This window comes from Oncorhynchus gorbuscha, linkage group LG11 (genome assembly GCF_021184085.1).
Source record: "Oncorhynchus gorbuscha isolate QuinsamMale2020 ecotype Even-year linkage group LG11, OgorEven_v1.0, whole genome shotgun sequence".
Classification (NCBI taxonomy): domain Eukaryota; kingdom Metazoa; phylum Chordata; class Actinopteri; order Salmoniformes; family Salmonidae; genus Oncorhynchus; species Oncorhynchus gorbuscha.
The window spans coordinates 2,738,179-2,762,420 of record NC_060183.1 but is presented as its reverse complement, the minus strand read 5'-3'; the positions used below and the strand labels follow the sequence as shown (position 1 = coordinate 2,762,420).

General features: G+C 47.9%; 2 protein-coding genes across 3 annotated transcripts in view; both read left to right on the top strand.

Moving 5' to 3' along the window:
• eif2ak2 (eukaryotic translation initiation factor 2-alpha kinase 2) overlaps nt 1–24,242 on the top strand; it is a 192,670-nt gene that overhangs the window by 43,708 nt on the left and 124,720 nt on the right. The window lies entirely within an intron of this gene.
• Nucleotides 22,983–24,242, top strand: part of LOC124048039 (alpha-actinin-1-like) — a 74,994-nt gene continuing 73,734 nt past the window's right edge. The window contains exon 1 of the mRNA XM_046368412.1: nt 22,983–23,035. The gene's annotated coding sequence lies outside the window, so the exon portion shown is untranslated. The remainder of the gene's footprint in view (nt 23,036–24,242) is intronic.

The window sequence follows — 24,242 nt, the reverse complement described above, 5'->3', positions numbered from 1 at the left end:
TTAAATATGAATGTAAATGATGAAATATTAGGTACGTACCTTTATGATTTATATTTACCCGATTTAGATATATTCATTTGTTGTTAGTGTAACTTAGTTTTTGGCCCCCCCTCTTGCCTATTCATTGTATTGTGTTAGGATAAAGGCAGGAAGTTGGGCCTTCGGGAGAGGGAGTCCTTGCTAGACGCGGGAGCGGTATAGTTTTTTGACCATACAGACATACAGACATACAGGTCATAATATGTATTTTCCATATCAAGTATTTTGTGCTTTAAGTTGATTGGAGACTCATTTATTTGTTAGATATAAGAAGAATAAACATTTTTGTTGCACCATATCCCTGGATGTCATGGAATGTTTGGCCGTTTGGAAACCTTGAGTGTGGACTGTATGCGTACCAAACAACCCCGCTTCAGGCTTGGGCAGTGGCTATGGTAAAGACGAAAGGAAGCCACTACATTCAAGTCAAAAAACTCCGCGAAGGATTACTATCGGAAGGAAATCTCCGGTTCGGACACACGCTGGATATTGTTCTATTTGTAATTGCATCCGGATCGTAAGGACAGCTCGCTTGGAAGGATTTGAACTCCTAGAATTCGCCAGCCGTGAGTAACCACTGCGAATGAATGAGCTGCCCTGTTCAATGCGATCATTTGATCATGCATATTATGGAAGCGCAAATGTGCTTTTAATTGGAATGTTTGATAAACTTGGGAATGGAATTCAAAACACAGCGTTGTGAAAACAAATAAGAAGTTTAAGTTTGGGAAACACTGAGATCCTATGCACAATGTAGCCTAATCTTATGTCTAATATTTGGCCTAACGTGGAAATGCAATGCATCAACGCAACAAATTGCAATCTAAGGATCTGAAGATACTGCGTGTTTAAACTTCATTAAAGGGACAACTTATAATGGGATGAAATGTTTAAAACGCATCTAAAATGCCGAACTTGCACATGTTCAATTCAAAATGGGTCAATATGCTGAAATGGAGGACTGTGTTTTTAAAGCATTAAAGGAGGTCTAAAGGGGCATTACGTTTAACAATCAAAACCAACAACTGTGTCATTGTAAATTGAGTGAACTAAAAGTGAATGATGGAGGATGAAATCCCAAATAAGACTCCACTGGAGAGGGCAGAGGAGCATCTAAATTCACTCTATGCAGCCCGGAGAGGCAAACTTGGAGTGTGTACACGCAAAATGAATGAAATAAAAGCCCTTCTTGTTGATGGAGGAAACATTGAAACTGTGGATGAGAGTCTTGAAGCATTCCATGCTGTTCTCAATGACTTTAAGAATGCTCATGATTCTGTGCTAGAGCTGGTCACAGAGGAGGAACACGAACAGGAGAGCATTAACTATTATCAACCAAGAATGAGAACTTATGAACATTTCCTGAAAGAGGTGGAAATATGGAAAAAAGCTGAAATCGAGCCACAAACGCTCATTGAACCACACGACAGCATTTCCAATGTGTCAAAAACATCAAGTAAAACAAAGTCTTCTAAAACTGCTTCCTCAGTGTCCTCTGCACGCCTAAAAGCTGAGGCAGAACGAGCAGCTCTACTAGCTCGCCAAGCATCATTACAGGACAAGCATGCATTGGAACTGGAGAAAGCTCAACTGGAACAACAGAAAGCTCAACTGGAACAACAGAAAGCTCAACTGAATGTTAGGATGGAAAAAATGGCACTGGAAACGGACATAGCAGCATATAATGCCAAACTGAAGGTTCTGGAGAGTGTTGAGTCAACTTCTCAATCCCATTCTGTGGCAGCCCATTTTCTAAGCCAAGAAGATGGAATGAACTCTTATTATGAGAACCAGGAACCCGAGGTCTATAAGGAACCTGAACCATCACCTGTTGCATTTTCTGCATTAGGTGCAGTTCCAAAGACCCCACTACAAAGAGTTTTACAACAACCGACCACAAAGCCATCAAAACCTATTCAGAAAACAGTCATAAACCACACCCTTCAGCAGCCAACATCGAGGTCTAGCAATCAACACAGAATCAACACTGCGGGTATCAGCCATAATACCAGCCATGATAACCTCACTACTGTCATGCAAAGGCAGAATGAAATTGCTGACCTCCTTGTACTACAGCACAAACAGGCCACACTCCCTGTTAGGGAGATACCCATGTTTGACGGTGATCCTCTAAACTTTAGGCCATTTATGCGTGCATTTGAGCATGGAATAGAAGATAAGACAAGCAGTCACCAGGATAGGCTCTATTACCTGGAACAGTACACCTCTGGTCAGCCCAAGGATCTGGTCCGTAGTTGTCTGCATATGGAAGCCAGAAGAGGCTATGCAGAGGCCAAGAGGTTGTTAAAGGAACACTTTGGCAATGAAATCAAAGTCACCACTGCTTATATGGAAAAAGCTTGGAACTGGATACACATCAAACCGGATGATGGAAAGGGACTGGGTGGCTATGCACTCTATCTTAGAGGATGCTGTAACGCTATGCAAGACCTACAGAACATGGAAGAGCTTAATCTTCCCACCAACATAAAGTTGATCATGTCAAAACTTCCTTACAAACTAAGGGAAAAATGGAGGTCTACGGCATGTGATATTTTAGAGAGAAGCCACCTGAGGGCCCAGTTCAGTGACCTTGTGACGTTCATGGAAAAACAGGCCAAAATACTGCAGGATCCGTTGTACGGAGATATCCAAGATCCCCTGACCAACAAAAGGTTTTTTAAAACCAAAACAGAAGCTGTCTTTAAACAGCAGTTCAAATCCAAGAGTAGGGGAAGCAGCTTTGCCACTGCAGTAGATGTAGTGGCAGATAGCCACTCGGAAAAACCTCTAAAAGAACAAACATTCAAAATCAAGAAACCAGGCACCTACCCTTCTGATGCTCCCAGTATCTCATGTGTATTTTGCACTGGTGAGCATTTCCTGGTCGACTGCCAACAGGTGAAGGCACAGCCACATGAAGCCAAGGTTGAGTTTCTGAGATCAAAAGGCCTTTGTTTTGGCTGTTTGATGAGAGGACACTTAAGCAAAGAATGTAAAAGAAGGATGACCTGTCAGAAATGTCAAAGAAGGCACCCCACTATCCTGCACATTGAAGGAAGAGAGAGATTTAGATCTCTGAAGGCAGATACGAGGGGTGTAGCAGTAAAGCGGGAGGAGACTGTCAGCAGTGTTCTTGTTTCACTGGAAGCTGGTGAAGATACCGGGGCCGGTACAGATTGTGCACTTGCGATTGTGCCAGTTCAAGTAAAGATGGCAAATGGAAGCAAGTCTACGTTAACCTATGCATTTCTCGATTCTGGTAGCTCAGCAACATTTTGTACGGAGAGACTCATGAGGCAGATGCAAGCTAAAGGCAGTGAGACTGAAATTCTGCTACGCACAATGGGGCAGGAGAGTCCTACCAAGAGCTTTGAAATATCTGGATTAGAGATTGGCAATGTGGAAGGTGACACATTTCTTGCATTACCAAAGGTCTACACCCAAAATAAGATCCCAGTGACAAGAGAGAACATTCCCACTCAGAAAGATCTCAAAAGGTGGCCATACCTGAAAGAAGTTCAGTTGAAGGAAATTGACGCCGACGTTGAACTCCTGATTGGCGTAAATGCTCGAAGGCAATGGAACCCTGGAAAATCATAAATAGCCAAGGCAACGGACCGTATGCAGTGAAAACTCTCTTTGGATGGGTGATGAACGGTCCTCTTAACAATTGTACCATGGCAGAAGAATCTGGGCATCCTACGGTGATGGCCAATCGTATCTCAATTGCCGACCTGGGGGTTCTTCTTGTAAATCAGTACAACCATGACTTCCCTGAGAGAGGGTATGAAGAGAAAAGTGAGATGTCAGCTGAGGATCGTAGGTTTATGGAGATCGTATCAAGTTCCATAACCCTCAAAGACCATCACTACTACTTACCGTTGCCCTTTCGCAAAAAAGACGTAGTCCTGCCAAACAATCGTGACATGGCAAAGCAGCGGGCTCTAAATATTATCAGGAAATTCAAGAAGGACAAAGGTTACGCTGCAGAGTACAAAGGCTTCATGGAAGAGATGATAACAAAAGGTTACGCCGAGAAGGTACCACAAGAACAGCTCCTCAGAGAGAAAGGCAAGGTATGGTACATACCACACCATGGCGTTCACCATAAGCGCAAAGGAACGATACGAGTAGTGTTTGACTGTTCATCATCCTATAAAGGTATATCTCTTAACAGTGAACTCCTTCAAGGCCCCGACCTGGCAAACACGCTTATAGGAGTCTTGCTAAGATTTCGGCAAGAGCACATTGCCATGATGGCAGACATCGAAGGAATGTTCCATCAAGTACGTGTCCATGAAGATTACTTAGACTTCCTGCGATTCCTATGGTGGCCGGATGGTGATACTAACAAAAGATTGGAGGAGTACAGAATGACGGTACATCTTTTTGGTGCTATATCCTCTCCAAGTTGTGCAAACTTTGCACTGCGAAGGACTGCAGAAGACAACTGTGAGAGGTACGATGAAGAGGTAATTCAAACAGTCAAGTCCAACTTCTATGTTGATGACTGCCTCAAGTCAGTGGCCACAGAAGAACAAGCCATAGCTCTCACGAAAAACCTCAGGGATGTGTGCTCTCAGGGTGGGTTCAAATTGACCAAGTGGGTCAGCAACAGCCGAACTGTGCTGGCTTCTATCCCTGATGAACACAAAGCCAAGCAGATAAAAGAACTGGACATGACAGAGAAAAGCTGCCTGTTGAAAGAGCACTTGGAATCCGATGGAACATTGAAAGTGATGCATTTACCTTCCGAGTCACTGTCAAGAACAGACCCCTTACAAGAAGAGGTATTCTCTCAACTGTCAGCTCTATTTATGATCCATTAGGTTTCCTCGCCCCATTTGTATTAAAGGCAAAGCAAATTCTTCAAGTGCTCTGCAAGCTGAAGTGTGGATGGGACGAAGTCATCCCTGAAGAACACTCTATTTCATGGCAGAGATGGCTCTCAGAGCTGGACCAGCTCTCCAGATTCCAGATAGACAGGTGTATGATGCCTGAGAACTTTGGTCAAGTCAAGACTGCACAGCTGCATCACTTCGGTGATGCAAGTGAACAAGGTTATGGCACGGCAAGTTACCTTAGGTTCACAAACGGTATGGAAAAGGTTCACATTGCATTCATACTGGGGAAATCAAGGGTGACTCCACTCAAGCAGATGACAATCCCCAGACTGGAACTTGCTGCAGCAACATTGGCAGTGCGAGTGGACAGGATGTTAAGGTTGGAGCTCCAGATTGAACTTGAGGAGTCAACTTTTTGGACGGACAGCCAGTCTGTGCTAAAATACATCCGCAATGATACCAAGAGATTCCATACCTTTGTGGCTATGGTTGCTATGATCCGTGACCTATCGAAAGCAAAACAGTGGAGATATTTGAACTCAAAACACAACCCAGCCGATGATGCCTCAAGAGGATTACATGTTGAAATGTTCCTGAACTCAAAGAGATGGCGTAAAGGACCAGAATTCCTGGAGAAAACAGAAACTCAATGGCCGAAAGTCCCCGAGGAGATTGGCTCCATCCCTCCGGATGATCCAGAGGTGAGAAAAGACGTAATCATAAACCATACAAGTGTGGAAGAAAAGAGTCCAACCAGCAAACTGATTGAGTACTATTCAACATGGAACAGCTTGAAGAAAGCAGTTGCCTGGATGCTGAAACTGAAGAAACGTCTCCTACAGTTAAGCCAGAAAAGGAAAATTCTCACTCAAACCGATCCAAGACCAGATCAGAGTCTGACAAACTCACTGAAGGAACAAATTGACAAGTTCAAACTGACGTTTGGAAAAGAAAGCCTGTCTGTGGACGACCTAGATGAAGCAGAAAAGGTCATCATTCGATTTGAACAACGGCATCACTTTAAACAAGAAATTGCACTAGTTGTGAAAGGAAAACAATGTGCCAAGAGAAGTGGCTCAATCTGTAAGCTTGATCCAATTGTTGACAATGGGATTCTGAGAGTAGGAGGAAGGTTAAGCAAAGCTGCTATGCCTACGGAACTAAAGAATCCTATGATCCTGCCCAAAGACTCTTACATCTCTAGACTGATCTTACTCCACATCCATGAGCAGGTTGGCCACTCTGGGAGAGGTCACATGCTTTCTAGACTTCGCCAGCGATATTGGATACCCTGTGCCAACTCTTTAGCAAGGAAGATCCTTAAGAGCTGTGTCTTTTGCAGGCGGATGCAAGCTAGAGCTGGAGAACAGAGGATGGCCGACCTTCCACAAGATCGGGTGTCACCTGATTTGCCGCCTTTCACCCATGTGGGCATAGATTATTTCGGCCCCATAGAGGTGAAGCGAGGCCGCGTTCATGTGAAGCGGTACGGTGTGATCTTTACTTGCCTCGTGAGTCGAGCTGTCCATCTAGAAGTTGCTAGTTATCTGGATACTGATTCCTGCATCAATGCCCTGCGCAGGTTCATCTGTCGAAGGGGCCCAGTAACAAGTATCAGAACAGACAATGGCACCAACTTTGTTGGAACACACAGAGAGCTAGGAGAAGCTATGAAAGAGCTGGATCACAACAAGATTCAAAAGAATTACTGAAGGAAGGAGTGACATGGTCATTCAACCCTCCCTCTGGAGCCCACCATGGGGGGGTATGGGAGAGGTTGATCCGACTGGTGAAAAAGATCCTCTATTCAGTCCTTAAAGAGCAAGTACTGGATGATGAGTCTTTGCAGACAGCCTTGTGTGAAGTTGAGGCGATTATGAACGACAGACCAATCACTACTGTAACAAATGACCCTAATGATCTAGAACCCCTGACTCCGAACCATCTGCTTCATCTGAAAGCTAAGCCAGTCCTGCCACCAGGACTATTCCAGAGAAGCGACCTATACTCACGAAGGAGATGGAAGCAAGTACAATATATCACTGAGCTCTTCTGGAAGAGATGGATCAGGGAGTATCTTCCACTTATGCAGGAGCGGAACAAGTGGAACAAAACTAAGAGAAACTTCAGTCCTGGTGACCTCGTGGTCATCGTCGATGACACTGCCCCAAGGAACTCTTGGCTAATGGGGCGTGTGGTGGAGGCTTTGCCAGGGGCCAAAGGTCTTGTCCGGAGCGTCATGGTTAAGACTAAGACCAATATCTTACAGAGACCTATCAATAAACTCTGTCTGCTCCTTGAGGCGACGGAGTGACACACACACACACACACAGTGCTCCATCTTAGAATCACGTGCACCTCTGATTCGTTGATGTCGTACTCTTACATTCTTTGATGTCATACATTTTTGGATGTCAAACTCTTGACATTTTTCGAAGTTGAACACCTTTACACTTCAACTCAGACTGAGATCTATGGACTATTTTCCTATATGGTACCTTGTATATTTGTATATAGCTATAAACTGTAATAGTGCTCTGGTATAGAATGTTTTGTGTATTGGCTCTATGTTTGAATATTAAGTAATTGTTGTGCATTCAGTGCAGTCAACAATTAGGGGCCGGTATGTTAGAGCCGATTTGGACATATTTGTATAAAAGACCGAACATATGGAGCTCCATGTATATTTGTGTAAATATATTAAATATGAATGTAAATGATGAAATATTAGGTACGTACCTTTATGATTTATATTTACCCGATTTAGATATATTCATTTGTTGTTAGTGTAACTTAGTTTTTGGCCCCCCCTCTTGCCTATTCATTGTATTGTGTTAGGATAAAGGCAGGAAGTTGGGCCTTCGGGAGAGGGAGTCCTTGCTAGACGCGGGAGCGGTATAGTTTTTTGACCATACAGACATACAGACATACAGACATACAGGTCATAATATGTATTTTCCATATCAAGTATTTTGTGCTTTAAGTTGATTGGAGACTCATTTATTTGTTAGATATAAGAAGAATAAACATTTTTGTTGCACCATATCCCTGGATGTCATGGAATGTTTGGCCGTTTGGAAACCTTGAGTGTGGACTGTATGCGTACCAAACAACCCCGCTTCAGGCTTGGGCAGTGGCTATGGTAAAGACGAAAGGAAGCCACTACAGAGGCTATTTACAGGGGGTACCAGTACAGATTCAATGTGGAGGCTATATACAGGGGGTACCGGTACAGAGTCGATGTGGAGGCTATATACAGGGGGTACCAGTACAGAGTCAATGTGGAGGCTATATACAGGGGGTACAGAGTCAATGTGGAGGCTATATACAGTGTCGATGTGGAGGCTATATACAGGGGGTACCGGTACAGAGTCAATGTGGAGGCTATATACAGGGGGTACCAGTACAGAGTCAATGTGGAGGCTATATACAGGGGGTACCAGTACAGTGTCAATGTGGAGGCTATATACAGGGGGTACCAGTACAGAGTCAATGTGGAGACTATATACAGGGGGTACCAATACATTGTCAATGTGGAGGCTATATACAGCGGTTACCAGTACATTGTCAATGTGGAGGCTATATACAGGGGGTACCAGTACAGTGTCAATGTGGAGGCTATATACAGCGGTTACCAGTACATTGTCAATGTGCGGTGGCACAGGTTAGTCGAGGTAATATGTGCATGTAGGTAGAGTTATTAAAGTGACTCTTATTTTATATATATATATATTTTTTATTTATTTTATTATGAATATATCTACAGTTCCCTGAAGGAGGGAACGAGGTATAACATATTTTGGCCCCGCGTCGTCAGTGGGTTTGGACTCGCTTAAGAGCGGTACTGAATTGAGGCTATTAATGCGGGCCTCCGAGGGCGGCCTCTGCATTCATTGGCCCTTTGGGCTCCAGAGTGGCGCAGCGGTCTTAGGCACTGCATCTCTACGGACACCCTGGTTCGAATCCAGGCTGTATCACAACTGGCCGTGATTGGGAGTCCCAAAGAGCGGCGCACAGTGTAGGCCGTCATTGTAAATAAGAATTTGTTCTTAACTGACTTGCCTAGTTTAATAAAGGTTAAATGTATATATTTGATTGGTAATTGACTCAGTGTTATCCCTCCTTCAGGGAACATTAGTTATATTCATAACTGTAAGTTTCTCTCTCTCGCTCCCCATATCTGCACCTCTTTCCTATCCTTCTGTCTCTCTCTTCCTCTCCTCCTTCCTGTATACCATTAAGCTTTATAAGGAGCTCTCTTTTCCTCTCCTCCTCCTTCCTGTATCCCAGTAAGCCTTATAAGGAGCTCTCTATGTGCTGGTGTAGATTGTATCCTCTCTCACTTTCTTCACTGTTCATTCTCTCTGTGACAGTGCCTCTCTCCTTCTCTCTCTCTACTCTTCCCCTTTCTCTCTCGCTCTCTTTGTCTCTCTCCTACTCTCTCTCCCTATTCTCTTGCTCTCTCCCCTACTCTCTCTCTTACCTTCTCTCTCTCTCCTACTCTCTCTCTATCTCTCTCTCTCCTACTCTTTCCCCTACTCTCTCTCTTCTACTCTCTCTCTCACCTTCTCTCTCTCCAACTCTCTCTCTCCTTCTCTCTCTCTCCTACTCTTTCCCCTACTCTCTCTCTCCTACTCTCTCTCTCTCACCTTCTCTCTCTCTTACCTTCTCTCTCTACCTTCTCTCTCTCTCCTTCTCTCTCTCTCCTACTCTTTCCCCTACTCTCTTTCCCCTACTCTCTCTCTCACCTTCTCTCTCTCTCCTACTCTCTCTCTCCTACTCTCTCTCTTACCTTCTCTCTCTCTCTCCTACTCTCTCTCTTACCTTCTCTCTCTCTCTCCTACTCTCTCACCTTCTCTCTCTCTCTCCTACTCTCTCACCTTCTCTCTCTCTCTCCTACTCTCTCACCTTCTCTCTCTCTCCTTCTCTCTTTTCTCTCTCTCTCACTCCCTGTATGTGTGCCTCCTCTCCCCCCTATCTCTTCTTCTCTTCCTCTCCTGAGGTTAATCCACACCGAGGCCAGAATAAAAGGGCCTAAACCAGACTTGCATTCCAGACAGATTAGCCGATTGGAATCCCCTCTTGGATGCGCTTCCCTGCTGCCCAGGGACTCGTGGGCGGGACGGGGAGGGGGCGGGAGTTCAGTAGGAGGGAGAAGTGGACCTAGTTATCTCAGCTAGAATAGCAGGCTAAATAGCTAGAAGACAGTAACAGCCTAACAGGTAGTGAAGGTTGGGTGGGGACTGGTGACTGGTGGGTGGGGACTGGTGACTGGTGGGTGGGGGCTGGTGACTGGTGGGTGGGGGCTGGTGACTGGTGGGTGGGGGCTGGTGACTGGTGGGTGGGGGCTGGTGACGGGGGTGGGTGGGGGCTGGTGACTGGGAGGGGTGAGGGCTAGTGACTGTTGGGTGAGGGCTGGTGACTGTTGGGTGAGGGCTGGTGACTGGGAGGGGTGAGGGCTAGTGACTGTTGGGTGAGGGCTGATGACTGTTGGGTGAGGTCTGGTGACAGGGAGGGGTGAGGGCTAGTGACTGTTGGGTGAGGGTTGGTGATGTGTGGGTGAGGGCTAGTGAGGGCTGGGTGTTAGGACAGGGGGTGGGAGGTTGGGATTAGTGACAGGACAGAGGATAGGAGGTTGGGATTAGTGACAGGACAGAGGATGGGATTAGTGACAGGACAGAGGATAGGAGGTTGGGATTAGTGACAGGACAGAGGATAGGAGGTTGGGATTAGTGACAGGACAGAGGATAGGAGGTTGGGATTAGTGACAGGACAGAGGATAGGAGGTTGGGATTAGTGACAGGAGAGGGGATGGGAGGTTGGGATTAGTGACAGGACAGAGGATAGGAGGTTGGGATTAGTGACAGGACAGGGGATGGGATTAGTGACAGGACAGGGGGTGGGAGGTTGGGATTAGTGACAGGACAGAGGATAGGAGGTTGGGATTAGTGACAGGACAGGGGATGGGATTAGTGACAGGACAGGGGGTGGGAGGTTGGGATTAGTGTCAGGACGGGGTGGGAGGTTGGGATTAGTGGCAGGATAGAGGATAGGAGGTTGGGATTAGTGACAGGATGGGGTGGGAGGTTGGGATTAGTGACAGGACAGAGGATAGGAGGTTGGGATTAGTGTCAGGACGGGGTGGGAGGTTGGGATTAGTGACAGGACAGAGGATAGGAGGTTGGGATTAGTGACAGGACAGAGGATAGGAGGTTGGGATTAGTGACAGGGCAGAGGATAGGAGGTTGGGATTAGTGACATGACGGGGGATGGGATTAGTGACAGGACAGGGGTGGGAGGTTGGGATTAGTGACGGGGGATGGGATTGGGATTAGTGACAGGACAGGGGGTGGGAGGTTGGGATTAGTGACCGGACAGAGGATAGGAGGTTGGGATTAGTGACAGGACAGAGGATAGGAGGTTGGGATTAGTGACAGGACAGAGGATAGGAGGTTGGGATTAGTGACAGGACAGAGGATAGGAGGTTGGGATTAGTGACATGACAGAGGATAGGAGGTTGGGATTAGTGACAGGACGGGGGATGGGATTAGTGACAGGACAGGGGGTGGGAGGTTGGGATTAGTGACCGGACAGAGGATAGGAGGTTGGGATTAGTGACAGGACAGGGGATGGGATTAGTGACAGGACAGGGGGTGGGAGGTTGGGATTAGTGACAGGACAGAGGATAGGAGGTTGGGATTAGTGACAGGACAGGGGAAGGGATTAGTGACAGGACAGGGGGTGGGAGGTTGGGATTAGTGACCGGACAGAGGATAGGAGGTTGGGATTAGTGACAGGACAGAGGATAGGAGGTTGGGATTAGTGACAGGACGGGGTGGGAGGTTGGGATTAGTGACAGGACAGAGGATAGGAGGTTGGGATTAGTGACAGGACTGGGTGGGAGGTTGGGATTAGTGACAGGACAGAGGATAGGAGGTTGGGATTAGTGACAGGACGGGGTGGGAGGTTGGGATTAGTGACAGGACAGGGGGTGGGAGGTTGGGATTAGTGACAGGACAGAGGATAGGAGGTTGGGATTAGTGACAGGACGGGGTGGGAGGTTGGGATTAGTGACAGGACAGGGGTTGGGATTAAGTTTAGTGACAGGACAGGGAGTGGGAGATTGGGATTAGTGACAGGACAGGGGTGGGAGGTTGAGATTAGTGACAGGACAGGGGTTGGGATTAAGTTTAGTGACAGGACAGAGGTTGGGATTAAGTTTAGTGACAGGATAGAGGATAGGAGGTTGGGATTAGTGACAGGACAGAGGATAGGAGGTTGGGATTAGTGTCAGGACGGGGTGGGAGGTTGGGATTAGTGACAGGACAGAGGATAGGAGGTTGGGATTAAAGTTTAGTGACAGGATAGAGGATAGGAGGTTGGGATTAGTGACCGGACAGGGGATAGGAGGTTGGGATTAGTGACAGGACGGGGTGGGAGGTTGGGATTAGTGACAGGACGGGGTGGGAGGTTGGGATTAGTGACAGGACAGAGGATAGGAGGTTGGGATTAGTGACAGGACGGGGTGGGAGGTTGGGATTAGTGACAGGACGGGGTGGGAGGTTGGGATTAGTGACAGGACAGGCGTTGGGATTAGTGACAGGATAATGCCAGATCTTTAAATGGAATGAACAGGATTTATGGTTCCCTCCCCCAGCTGGATGTTTGTTCAGTGCATCCCTAATCTCACCATATTGACAGTCTGTTTTCTTTAACAATTGTCTTGAAGTATTGTGTTCTTATGTACCATTAAACTTGAAGCCCCTGACCTGATGTTATATCGTGTCAGTGTTTTATATGATGTGGTGAGCCTGTTGGAAGTGAACTGGTTCCAGTTCAGTGGGTAACTAACGCACCACGTGCCCTAGATTAGAGGTAGAAACACATGGTTAGTTTGGGAGGAGTGATTAGTTTGGGAGGAGAGGAGAGGCAGTGATTAGTTTGGGAGGAGAGGAGATGCAGTGATTAGTTTGGGAGGAGAGGAGATGCAGTGATTAGTTTGGGAGGAGAGGAGATGCAGTGATTAGTTTGGGAGGAGAGGAGAGGCAGTGATTAGTTTGGGAGGAGAGGAGAGGCAGTGATTAGTTTGGGAGGAGAGGAGAGGCAGTGATTAGTTTGGGAGGAGAGGAGAGGCCGTGATTAGTTTGGGAGGAGAGGAGAGGCCGTGATTAGTTTGGGAGGAGAGGAGAGGCCGTGATTAGTTTGGGAGGAGAGGAGAGGCCAGTGATTAGTTTGGGAGGAGAGGAGAGGCAGTGATTAGTTTGGGAGGAGAGGAGAGGCAGTGATTAGTTTGGGAGGAGAGGAGAGGCAGTGATTAGTTTGGGAGGAGAGGAGAGGCAGTGATTAGTTTGGGAGGAGAGGAGAGGCAGTGATTAGTTTGGGAGGAGAGGAGAGGCAGTGATTAGTTTGGGAGGAGAGGAGAGGCAGTGATTAGTTTGGGAGGAGAGGAGAGGCAGTGATTAGTTTGGGAGGAGAGGAGAGGCAGTGATTAGTTTGGGAGGAGAGGAGAGGCAGTGATTAGTTTGGGAGTGATTAGTTTGGGAGGAGAGGCAGTGATTAGTTTGGGAGGAGAGGAGGATTAGTTTGGGAGGAGAGGCAGTGATTAGTTTGGGAGGAGAGGCAGTGATTAGTTTGGGAGGAGAGGCAGTGATTAGTTTGGGAGGAGAGGCAGTGATTAGTTTGGGAGGAGAGGCAGTGATTAGTTTGGGAGGAGAGGCAGTGATTAGTTTGGGAGGAGAGGCAGTGATTAGTTTGGGAGGAGAGGCAGTGATTAGTTTGGGAGGAGAGGCAGTGATTAGTTTGGGAGGAGAGGCAGTGATTAGTTTGGGAGGAGAGGGTGATTGATTAGTTTGGGAGGAGAGGCAGTGATTAGTTTGGGAGGAGAGGCAGTGATTAGTTTGGGAGGAGAGGCAGTGATTAGTTTGGGAGGAGAGGCAGTGATTAGTTTGGGAGGAGAGGCAGTGATTAGTTTGGGAGGAGAGGCGGTGATTAGTTTGGGAGGAGAGGCGGTGATTAGTTTGGGAGGAGAGGCGGTGATTAGTTTGGGAGGAGAGGCGGTGATTCGTTTTAGTTTGGGAGGAGAGGCGGTGATTAGTTTGGGAGGAGAGGCGGTGATTAGTTTGGGAGGAGAGGCGGGTGATTAGTTTGGGAGGAGAGGCGGTGATTAGTTTGGGAGGAGAGGCGGTGATTAGTTTGGGAGGAGAGGCGGTGATTAGTTTGGGAGGAGAGGCGGTGATTAGTTTGGGAGGAGAGGCGGTGATTAGTTTGGGAGGAGAGGCGGTGATTAGTTTGGGAGGAGAGGCGGTGATTAGTTTGGGAGGAGAGGCGGTGATTAGTTTGGGAGGAGAGGCGGTGATTAGTTTGGGAGGAGAGGCAGTGATTAGTTTGGGAGGAGAGGCAGTGATTAGTTTGGGAGGAGAGGAGAGGCGGTGATTAGTTTGGGAGGAGAGGAGAGGCGGTGATTAGTTTGGGAGGAGAGGAGAGGCGGTGATTAGTTTGGGAGGGAGGAGAGGAGAGGCAGGGTGACCTACAGGGAGGAGAGGAGAGGCAGGGTGACCTACAGGGAGAAGAGGAGAGGCAGGGTGACCTACAGGGAGAAGAGGAGAGGCAGGGTGACCTCCAGGGTGACCTACAGGGAGAAGAGGAGAGGCAGGGTGCCCTGCACGGTGACCTACAGGGAGAAGAGGAGAGGCAGGGTGACCTACAGGGAGGAGAGGAGAGGCAGGGTGACCTACAGGGAGAAGAGGAGAGGCAGGGTGACCTCCAGGGTGACCTACAGGGAGAAGAGGAGAGGCAGGGTGCCCTGCACGGTGACCTACAGGGAGAAGAGGAGAGGCAGGGTGACCTACAGGGAGATGGGGAGAGGCAGGGTGACCTACAGGGAGATGGGGAGAGGCAGGGTGACCTACAGGGAGAAGGGGAGAGGCAGGGTGACCTACAGGGAGAAGGGGAGAGGCAGGGTGACCTACAGGGTGCCCTACGACCCCCCCCCCCCATCTGGAAACCTGCCTGACTAACCGGTGTCTGTATGTAGCCTCTACTGTATATAGCCTGTCTTTTTACTGTTGTTTTATTTCTTTACCTACCTATTGTTCACCTAATACCTTTATTGCACTATTGGTTAGAGCCTGTAAGTAAGTATTTCACTGTGAGGTCTACTACACCTGTTGTATTCAGCATTTCACTGTAAGGTCTACTACACCTGTTGTATTCAGCATTTCACTGTAAGGTCTACTACACCTGTTGTATTCAGCATTTCACTGTGAGGTCTACTTCACCTGTTGTATTCAGCATTTCACTGTGAGGTCTACTACACCTGTTGTATTCAGCATTTCACTGTGAGGTCTACTACACCTGTTGTATTCAGCATTTCACTGTGAGGTCTACTACACCTGTTGTATTCAGCATTTCACTGTGAGGTCTACTACACCTGTTGTATTCAGCATTTCACTGTGAGGTCTACTACACCTGTTGTATTCAGCATTTCACTGTGAGGTCTACTACACCTGTTGTATTCAGCATTTCACTGTAAGGTCTACTACACCTGTTGTATTCAGCATTTCACTGTGAGGTCTATTACACCTGTTGTACTCAGCATTTCACTGTGAGGTCTACTACACCTGTTGTATTCAGCATTTCACTGTGAGGTCTACTACACCTGTTGTATTCAGCATTTCACTGTGAGGTCTACTACACCTGTTGTATTCAGCATTTCACTGTGAGGTCTACTACACCTGTTGTATTCAGCATTTCACTGTGAGGTCTACTACACCTGTTGTATTCAGCATTTCACTGTGAGGTCTACTACACCTGTTGTATTCAGCATTTCACTGTGAGGTCTACTACACCTGTTGTATTCAGCATTTCACTGTGAGGTCTACTACACCTGTTGTATTCAGCATTTCACTGTGAGGTCTACTACACCTGTTGTACTCAGCATTTCACTGTGAGGTCTACTACATGTTCAGCATTTCACTGTGAGGTCTACTACACCTGGTGTATTCAGCATTTCACTGTGAGGTCTACTACACCTGGTGTATTCAGCATTTCACTGTGAGGTCTACTACACCTGGTGTATTCAGCATTTCACTGTGAGGTCTACTACACCTGTTGTATTCAGCATTTCACTGTGAGGTCTGCTACACATGTTGTATTCAGCACTTCACTGTGAGGTCTTCACTGTATTTTGTGTGAGGTCTACGTAAACCTGTTGTATTCAGCATTTCCTGAAGAGATAACTAAATCACCGTTTATTATGCATTTGACAGAGGCATCACCTGTTGTATCTAGATTTCACAGGGCGGTCTACTACACCTGTTGTATTCACATTTCACTGTGAGGTCTAGCTAGAACCAGGTTGTATTCAGCATAGAACCTGGGCGGAGTCTAGCTAGAACCTGTTGTATTCAGCTAGAACCAGGGAAACAGCTAGATTCAGCATTTCACTGTGAGGTCTACTACACCTGTTGTACTCAGCATTTAGGAGGTCTGTGAGTGCACTACAGGTCTGTATTCAGCATTTCAGGAGGTCTAGTACATGTTGTATTCAGCATTTCACTGTAGGAGGTCTGTACAGTGTATTCAGCAGGTCTGTAGTCATGTAGGAGGTCTGTAGTGCATTTCAGGAGGTCTAGTGCATGTTGGAGGTCTGCAGTGCATGTAGGAGGTCTGTAGTGCATGTTGGAGGTCAGCAGTGCATGTAGGAGTCACTGTAGTGCAGTGCATGTAGGAGGTCTGCAGTGCATGTAGGAGGTCTGTAGTGCTTGTAGGAGGTCTGTAGTGCATCTAGGAGGTCTGTAGTGCATGTAGAACCAGGTCTGGAGTGCATGAACCAGGTCTGGAGTGCTAGAAGGAGGTCTGTAGTGCATGAAGGAGGTCGGAGTAGTGAACCATGGAGGAACCAGGTCTGTAGTGCATGTAGGAGGTCTGTAGTGCATGTAGGAGGTCTGTAGTGCATGTAGGAGGTCTGTAGTGCATGTAGGAGGTCTGTAGTGCATGTAGGAGGTCTGTAGTGCATGTAGGAGGTCTGTAGTGCATGTAGGAGGTCTGTAGTGCATGTAGGAGGTCTGTAGTGCATGTAGGAGGTCTGTCGTGCATGTAGGAGGTCTGTCGTGCATGTAGGAGGTCTGTAGTGCATGTAGGAGGTCTGTCGTGCATGTAGGAGGTCTGTCGTGCATGTAGGAGGTCTGTAGTGCATGTAGGAGGTCTGTAGTGCATGTAGGAGGTCTGTAGTGCATGTAGGAGGTCTGTAGTGCATGTAGGAGGTCTGTAGTGCATGTAGGAGGTCTGTAGTGCATGTAGGAGGTCTGTAGTGCATGTAGGAGGTCTGTAGTGCATGTAGGAGGTCTGTAGTGCATGTAGGAGGTCTGTAGTGCATGTAGGAGGTCTGTCGTGCATGTAGGAGGTCTGTCGTGCATGTAGGAGGTCTGTCGTGCATGTAGGAGGTCTGTCGTGCATGTAGGAGGTCTGTCGTGCATGTAGGAGGTCTGTCGTGCATGTAGGAGGTCTGTCGTGCATGTAGGAGGTCTGTCGTGCATGTAGGAGGTCTGTCGTGCATGTAGGAGGTCTGTCGTGCATGTAGGAGGTCTGTCGTGCATGTAGGAGGTCTGTCGTGCATGTAGGAGGTCTGTCGTGCATGTAGGAGGTCTGTCGTGCATGTAGGAGGTCTGTCGTGCATGTAGGAGGTCTGTCGTGCATGTAGGAGGTCTGTCGTGCATGTAGGAGGTCTGTCGTGCATGTAGGAGGTCTGTCGTGCATGTAGGAGGTCTGCAGTGCATGTAGGAGGTCTGCAGTGCATGTAGGAGGTCTGCAGTGCATGTAGGAGGTCTGCAGTGCATGTAGGAGGTCTGCAGTGCATGTAGGAGGTCTGCAGTGCATGTAGGAGGTCTGCAGTGCATGTAGGAGGTCTGCAGTGCATGTAGGAGGTCTGCAGTGCATGTAGGAGGTCTGCAGTGCATGTAGGAGGTCTGCAGTGCATGTAGGAGGTCTGCAGTGCATGTAGGAGGTCTGCAGTGCATGTAGGAGGTCTGCAGTGCATGTAGGAGGTCTGCAGTGCAGTGCATGTAGGAGGTCTGCAGTGCAGTGCATGTAGGAGGTCTGCAGTGCAGTGCATGTAGGAGGTCTGTCAGTGCATGTAGGAGGTCTGCAGTGCAGTGCATGTAGGAGGTCTGTCGTGCATGTAGGAGGTCTGATCAGTGCATTTCAGGAGGTCAATGAGATCATAAACGTAGGAGGTCTGATACACTCAAATGGCATGTGAAACTATCTAGCACTGTCAATGTGAGGTCTCAGTACACTGGACTGAGGTCTGCAGTGCATTTAGGATTTAAGTCATTTAGGAGCTCTATCCAGTGCATTAGGAGGTCTGTCAATGTGACATGTAGGAGGTCTCCTCTCCTGCATGAGGAGGTCTGCAATGCTAAAATGACCCTGGGAATGATCTGGAGGTCTGCAGTGCCATCCAGGACATCTCTGTGGAAGGTACCAGGATGTTGATGTCCTGTCTGACTTCTCTTGTTTATAACACATTATAAAGGCTTCTTCAGTGTAGTGCACGTTATCTGCATTATATCCACAGGAGGTCTCCAGTGTAGTGCCTGTAGGAGGTCTGTCGTGTAGTGCATGTAGGAGGTCTGTCGTGCATGTAGGAGGTCTGTCGTGCATGTAGGAGGTCTGTAGTGCATGTAGGAGGTCTGTACTGCATGAAGTCAGATCAATGTTATTTCAAAAGCAATGAGATCATAAACCTGATACACATCAAATGGCACAGTGAAACTATAACTAGCACTGTCAATGTGACCTCAGTACACTGGACTGTGGTACACTACATTTACATTTAAGTCATTTAGCAGACGCTCTTATCCAGAGCGACTTACACTGTCAATGTGACCTCAGGCTAACCTTTCCTCTCCTCTCCTGCAGAGATCGTCGACGGCAATGCTAAAATGACCCTGGGAATGATCTGGACCATAATCCTTCGCTTCGCCATCCAGGACATCTCTGTGGAAGGTACCAGGATGTTGATGTCCTCCTCTGACTTCCTCTTGTTTATAACACATTATAAAGGCTTATTCATGCTTACAACACGTTATATCGCATTATATCCACATGGGTACAATCCATACGGGTACTTGGCCTGTCCATACGGGTACTTGGCCTGTCCATACGGGTACTTGGCCTGTCCATACGGGTACTTGGCCTGTCCATACGGGTACTTGGCCTGTCCAGGTGTACTTGGCCTGTCCACGGGTACTTGGCCTGTCCATACGGGTACTTGGCCTGTCCCTGGCCTGTCCATACGGGTACTTGGCCTGTCCATACGGGTACTTGGCCTGTCCATACGGGTACTTGGCCTGTTGGCCTGTCCATACGGGTACTTGGCCTGTCCATACGGGTACTTGGCCTGTCCATACGGGTACTTGGCCTGTCCATACGGGTACTTGGCCTGTCCATACGGGTACTTGGCCTGTCCATACGGGTACTTGGCCTGTCCATACGGGTACTTGGCCTGTCCACATGGGTACAATCCATACGGGTACTTGGCCTGTCCATACGGGTACTTGGCCTGTCCATACGGGTACTTGGCCTGTCCATACGGGTACTTGGCCTGTCCATACGGGTACTTGGCCTGTCCATACGGGTACTTGGCCTGTCCACACGGGTACAATCCATACGGGTACTTGGCCTGTCCACATGGGTACAATCCATACGGGTACTTGGCCTGTCCATACGGGTACTTGGCCTGTCCACACGGGTACTTGGCCTATCCATACGGGTACTTGGCCTGTCCACATGGGTACAATCCATACGGGTACTTGGCCTGTCCATACGGGTACTTGGCCTGTCCATACGGGTACTTGGCCTGTCCACAGGTGTACTTGGCCTGTCCACAGGTGTACTTGGCCTGTCCATACGGGTACTTGGCCTGTCCACATGGGTACAATCCATACAGGTACTGGGCCTGTCCATACGGGTACTTGGCCTGTCCACAGGGGTACTTGGCCTGTCCACAGGGGTACTTGGCCTGTCCACAGGGGTACTTGGCCTGTCCACAGGTGTACTTGGCCTGTCCACAGGGGTACTTGGCCTGTCCACTTGGCCTGTCCACAGGGGTACTTGGCCTGTCCACAGGGGTACTTGGCCTGTCCACAGGGGTACTTGAGAAGACTCATGAGGCAATAGGTCTACTAGTAAATGGCATAAGAGTGGGTACTTCGGTGGTACCTTGGGCAGAGTAAAATGCTATTGGGGTTACAGTAGGCAGCTCAATTTTACATTCAAATTGAATTAGTAAGTATCAGATGCATTTTGTATTGTTGGCTTTGCATGTATACTAAAACAAACATAAGTTATGTACAAGTAATAGAATATAACATGACAGATTAATATATAATGTCATAATATATACCATAGTAATATACCATATAACATGATAGATGAATATATACCATAGTAATATACCATATAACATGATAGTTGAATATATACCGTAGTAATATACCATATAACATGATAGATGTATATATACCATAGTAATATACCATATAACATGATAGTTGAATATATACCATAGTAATATACCATATAACATGATAGATGTATATATACCATAGTAATATACCATATAACATGATAGATGAATATATACCATAGTAATATACCATATAACATGATAGATGAATATATACCATAGTAATATACCATATAACATGATAGATGAATATATACCATAGTAATATACCATATAACATGATAGATGAATATATACCGTAGTAATATACCATATAACATGATAGATGAATATATACCATAGTAATATACCATATAACATGATAGAGATGAATATAACATGATAGATGTATATATATATATACCATAGTAATATACCATATAACATGATAGATGAATATATACCATAGTAATATACCATATAACATGATAGATGAATATATACCATAGTAATATACCATATAACATGATAGATGAATATATGTCATAATATATACCATAGTAATATACCATATAACATGATAGATGAATATCAGAGATTAATGATTCCCCGTCTCGTTATAGATCCCCTACAGCCTCTCCTTTTAAAACCCCCTACAGCCTCTCCTTTTAAAACCCCCTACAGCCTCTCCTTTTAAAACCCCCTACAGCCTCTCCTTTTAAAACCCCAGCAGCCTCTCCTTTTAAAACCCCCGCAGCCTCTCCTTTTAAAACCCCCGCAGCCTCTCCTTTTAAAACCCCTACAGCCTCTCCTTTTAAAACCCCTACAGCCTCTCCTTTTAAAACCCCCTACAGCCTCTCCTTTTAAAACCCCCTACAGCCTCTCCTTTTAAAACCCCCAGCAGCCTCTCCTTTTAAAAACCCCTACAGCCCTCCTTTTCAGCCTCTCCTTTTAAAACCCCTACAGCCTCTCCTTTTAAAACCCCCTACAGCCTCTCCTTTTAAAACCCCCTGCAGCCTCTCCTTTTAAAACCCCCTGCAGCCTCTCCTTTTAAAACCCCTGCAATTCCTTTTGAACTGGCTCAGCAGAAACAGTCCAGGTGAAGGATATCCTTTTAAAACCCCCGGCATTCTCCTTTTAAAAACCCTATGTCACAGCTCGATTTTAAAAACTCATTTCTCATTAAAATTTCCTTTTAAAACCCCCGACAGCCTCTCCTTTTCCCTGCAGCCTCTCCTTTTAAAACCCCCTACAGCCTCTCCTTTTAAAACCCCTACAGCCTCTCCTTTTAAAACCCCCTACAGCCTCTCCTTTTCCCCTCTCATCTCCTTTTAAAACCCCCTGCAGCCTCTCCTTTTAAAACCCCCTGCAGCCTCTCCTTTTAAAACCCCCTCATCCCTCTCTTTTAAAACCCCCTGCAGCCTCTCCTGCCCCCTAAAACCCCATCAGCCTCTCCTTTTCCTCTCCCTTCCCCTCTCATCCCTTTCCCCGACAGCCTCTCCTTTAAAACCCCCTCATCCCTTCTCCTTTTAAAACCCCCAGCCTCTCCTTTTTCAGCCTCTCCTTTTAAAACCCCCTACAGCCTCTCCTTTTAAAACCCCTGCAGCCTCTCCTCTTCCCCTCTCATCCCAAATGTGATTAGTTTGAACTGGCTCAGCAGAAACAGTCCTCTTCCCCTTTGGAACCACTATGTCACAGCACGATTTTAACTAACTCATTTCTCATTGATTTGTTTTCCGCCTTCATCCTCCCTTCTCACTTCTGCTCCTCTCCTCTTCCCCTCTCATCCCTTCTCACTTCTGCTCGTCTCCTCTTCCCCTCTCATCCCTTCTCTTCCCTTCTGCTCGTCTCCTCTTCCCCTCTCATCCCTTCTCTTCCCTTCTGCTCCTCTCCTCTTCCCCTCTCATCCCTTCTCCTCACTTCTGCTCCTCTCCTCTTCCCCTCTCATCCCTTCTCTTCCCTTCTGCTCGTCTCCTCTTCCCCTCTCATCCCTTCTCTTCCCTTCTGCTCCTCTCCTCTTCCCCTCTCATCCCTTCTCCTCACTTCTGCTCCTCTCCTCTCCTCCCTCTCATCCCTTCTCCTCCCTTCTGCTCCTCTCCTCTTCCCCTCTCATCCCTTCTCCTCCCTTCTGCTCCTCTCCTCTTCCCCTCTCATCCCTTCTCCTCACTTCTGCTCCTCTCCTCTTCCCCTCTCATCCCTTCTCCTCACTTCTGCTCCTCTCCTCTTCCCCTCTCATCCCTTCTCCTCACTTCTGCTCCTCTCCTCTTCCCATTCATCCCTTCTCCTCACTTAGGTAATAGAAGAACCCTACGTCCCAAATGGCACCCTATTATAGAGCACTGGTTAAAAGTAGTGCACTATATAGGGAATAGGGTGCCATAGAGCCTTGGTCTAAAGTAGTGCACTATATAGGGAATAGGGTGCCATCTTCCCCTTTCTAAAGTAGTCCCCTATATAGGGAATAGGGTGCCATAGGGCCCTAGTTAAAAGTAGTACACTATATAGGGAATAGGGTGCAATTTGGGACATACACAAGGCCTCTGCTAGAGGTTTTATAGGCAATGTGATTCAGTTCCTTCCTGCCGTCTTAAGATGGAGGACCTAATTGAAAGAGAAGGGAGGAGGAGGAGGGGAGGAGAGGATGGTGCCAGAGGAAGACTGCTCCCTACAAGAATGTCAACATTCAGAACTTTCACATTAGGTAATAGAAGAACCCTGCGTCCCAAATGGCACCCTATTATAGAGCACTGGGGAAAAGGAGTGGAGGGAGGGGAGGGAATGGAGGGTGCCATAGAGCCTTGGTCTAAAGTAGTGCACTAGGGAGGGAATAGGGTGGATAGAGCCTTGGTCTAAAGTAGTGTACTATAGGAGGGAAGGAGGGTGCCAGGAGAGGGCCCTAGTTAAAAGTAGTACACTATAGGAGGGAATAGGGGAATTTGGGGGAGGACAAGGCCTCTGCTAGAGGTTTTATAGGCAATGGGATTCAGTGGGGAGGATGGGGGAAGATGGAGGACAATGGAGGGGATTGAACAGATGGGGGAGGAGGGAGGAGGAGGAGGGAGGGGAGAGAGGATGGAGGGGGGAGAGAGGATGGAGGGAGGGAGGGGAGGAGAGGGAGGAGGGAGGAGGAGAGGAGGAGGGGAGGAGGGAGGAGGAGGGAGGGGGGAGGAGGAGGAGAGGAGGGGAGGAGGGGGGGAGGGAGGGGAGGGGAGGGGAGGATGGAGGAGGAGGAGAGGGAGGGGGGGAGGGGAGGATGGAGGAGGAGGAGGGGAGGGGGAGGATGGAGGGGAGGGAGGAGGATGGGGGGGAGGGGAGGGGAGAGAGGATGGAGGGAGGGAGGGGAGGATGGAGGGAGGGGAGGATGGAGGAGGAGGAGGGAGGGGAGGGAGGAGGGAGGGAGGAGAGGGGAGGGAGGAGGGGAGGAGGAGAGGGAGGAGGGAGGAGGAGGAGGGAGGAGGGAGGGGGAGGATGGAGGGGAGGATGGAGGAGGAGGAGGGAGGGGAGGGAGGAGAGGAGAGGATGGATGGGGGAGGATGGAGGGGGGGGAGGATGGAGGGGAGGATGGAGGATGGAGAGGAGAGGGAGGATGGAGGGGAGAGGAGAGGAGGAGGGGAGGGAGGAGAGGAGGGAGGGGAGGAGGGAGGAGAGGATGGAGGGGAGGGGAGGGAGGAGAGGAGGGAGGAGAGGAGGTAGGAAAGGATGGAGGGGAGAGAGGAGAGAACTCAGACGCTGGTTAGACCTGGCTCTTTCAACACCAGTCCTGACTCCGAGGCTGGTCAGACCAACAATGTGTTCTGTGATGTGCATCAGAGTGTTGGAGCTCATTGTTGTTTTAATGAGGACCTGATGGCACATGAATGTAGCTCATCTATCAGTCCATATAGGGTAGATTCTCTGCCATGGCAATG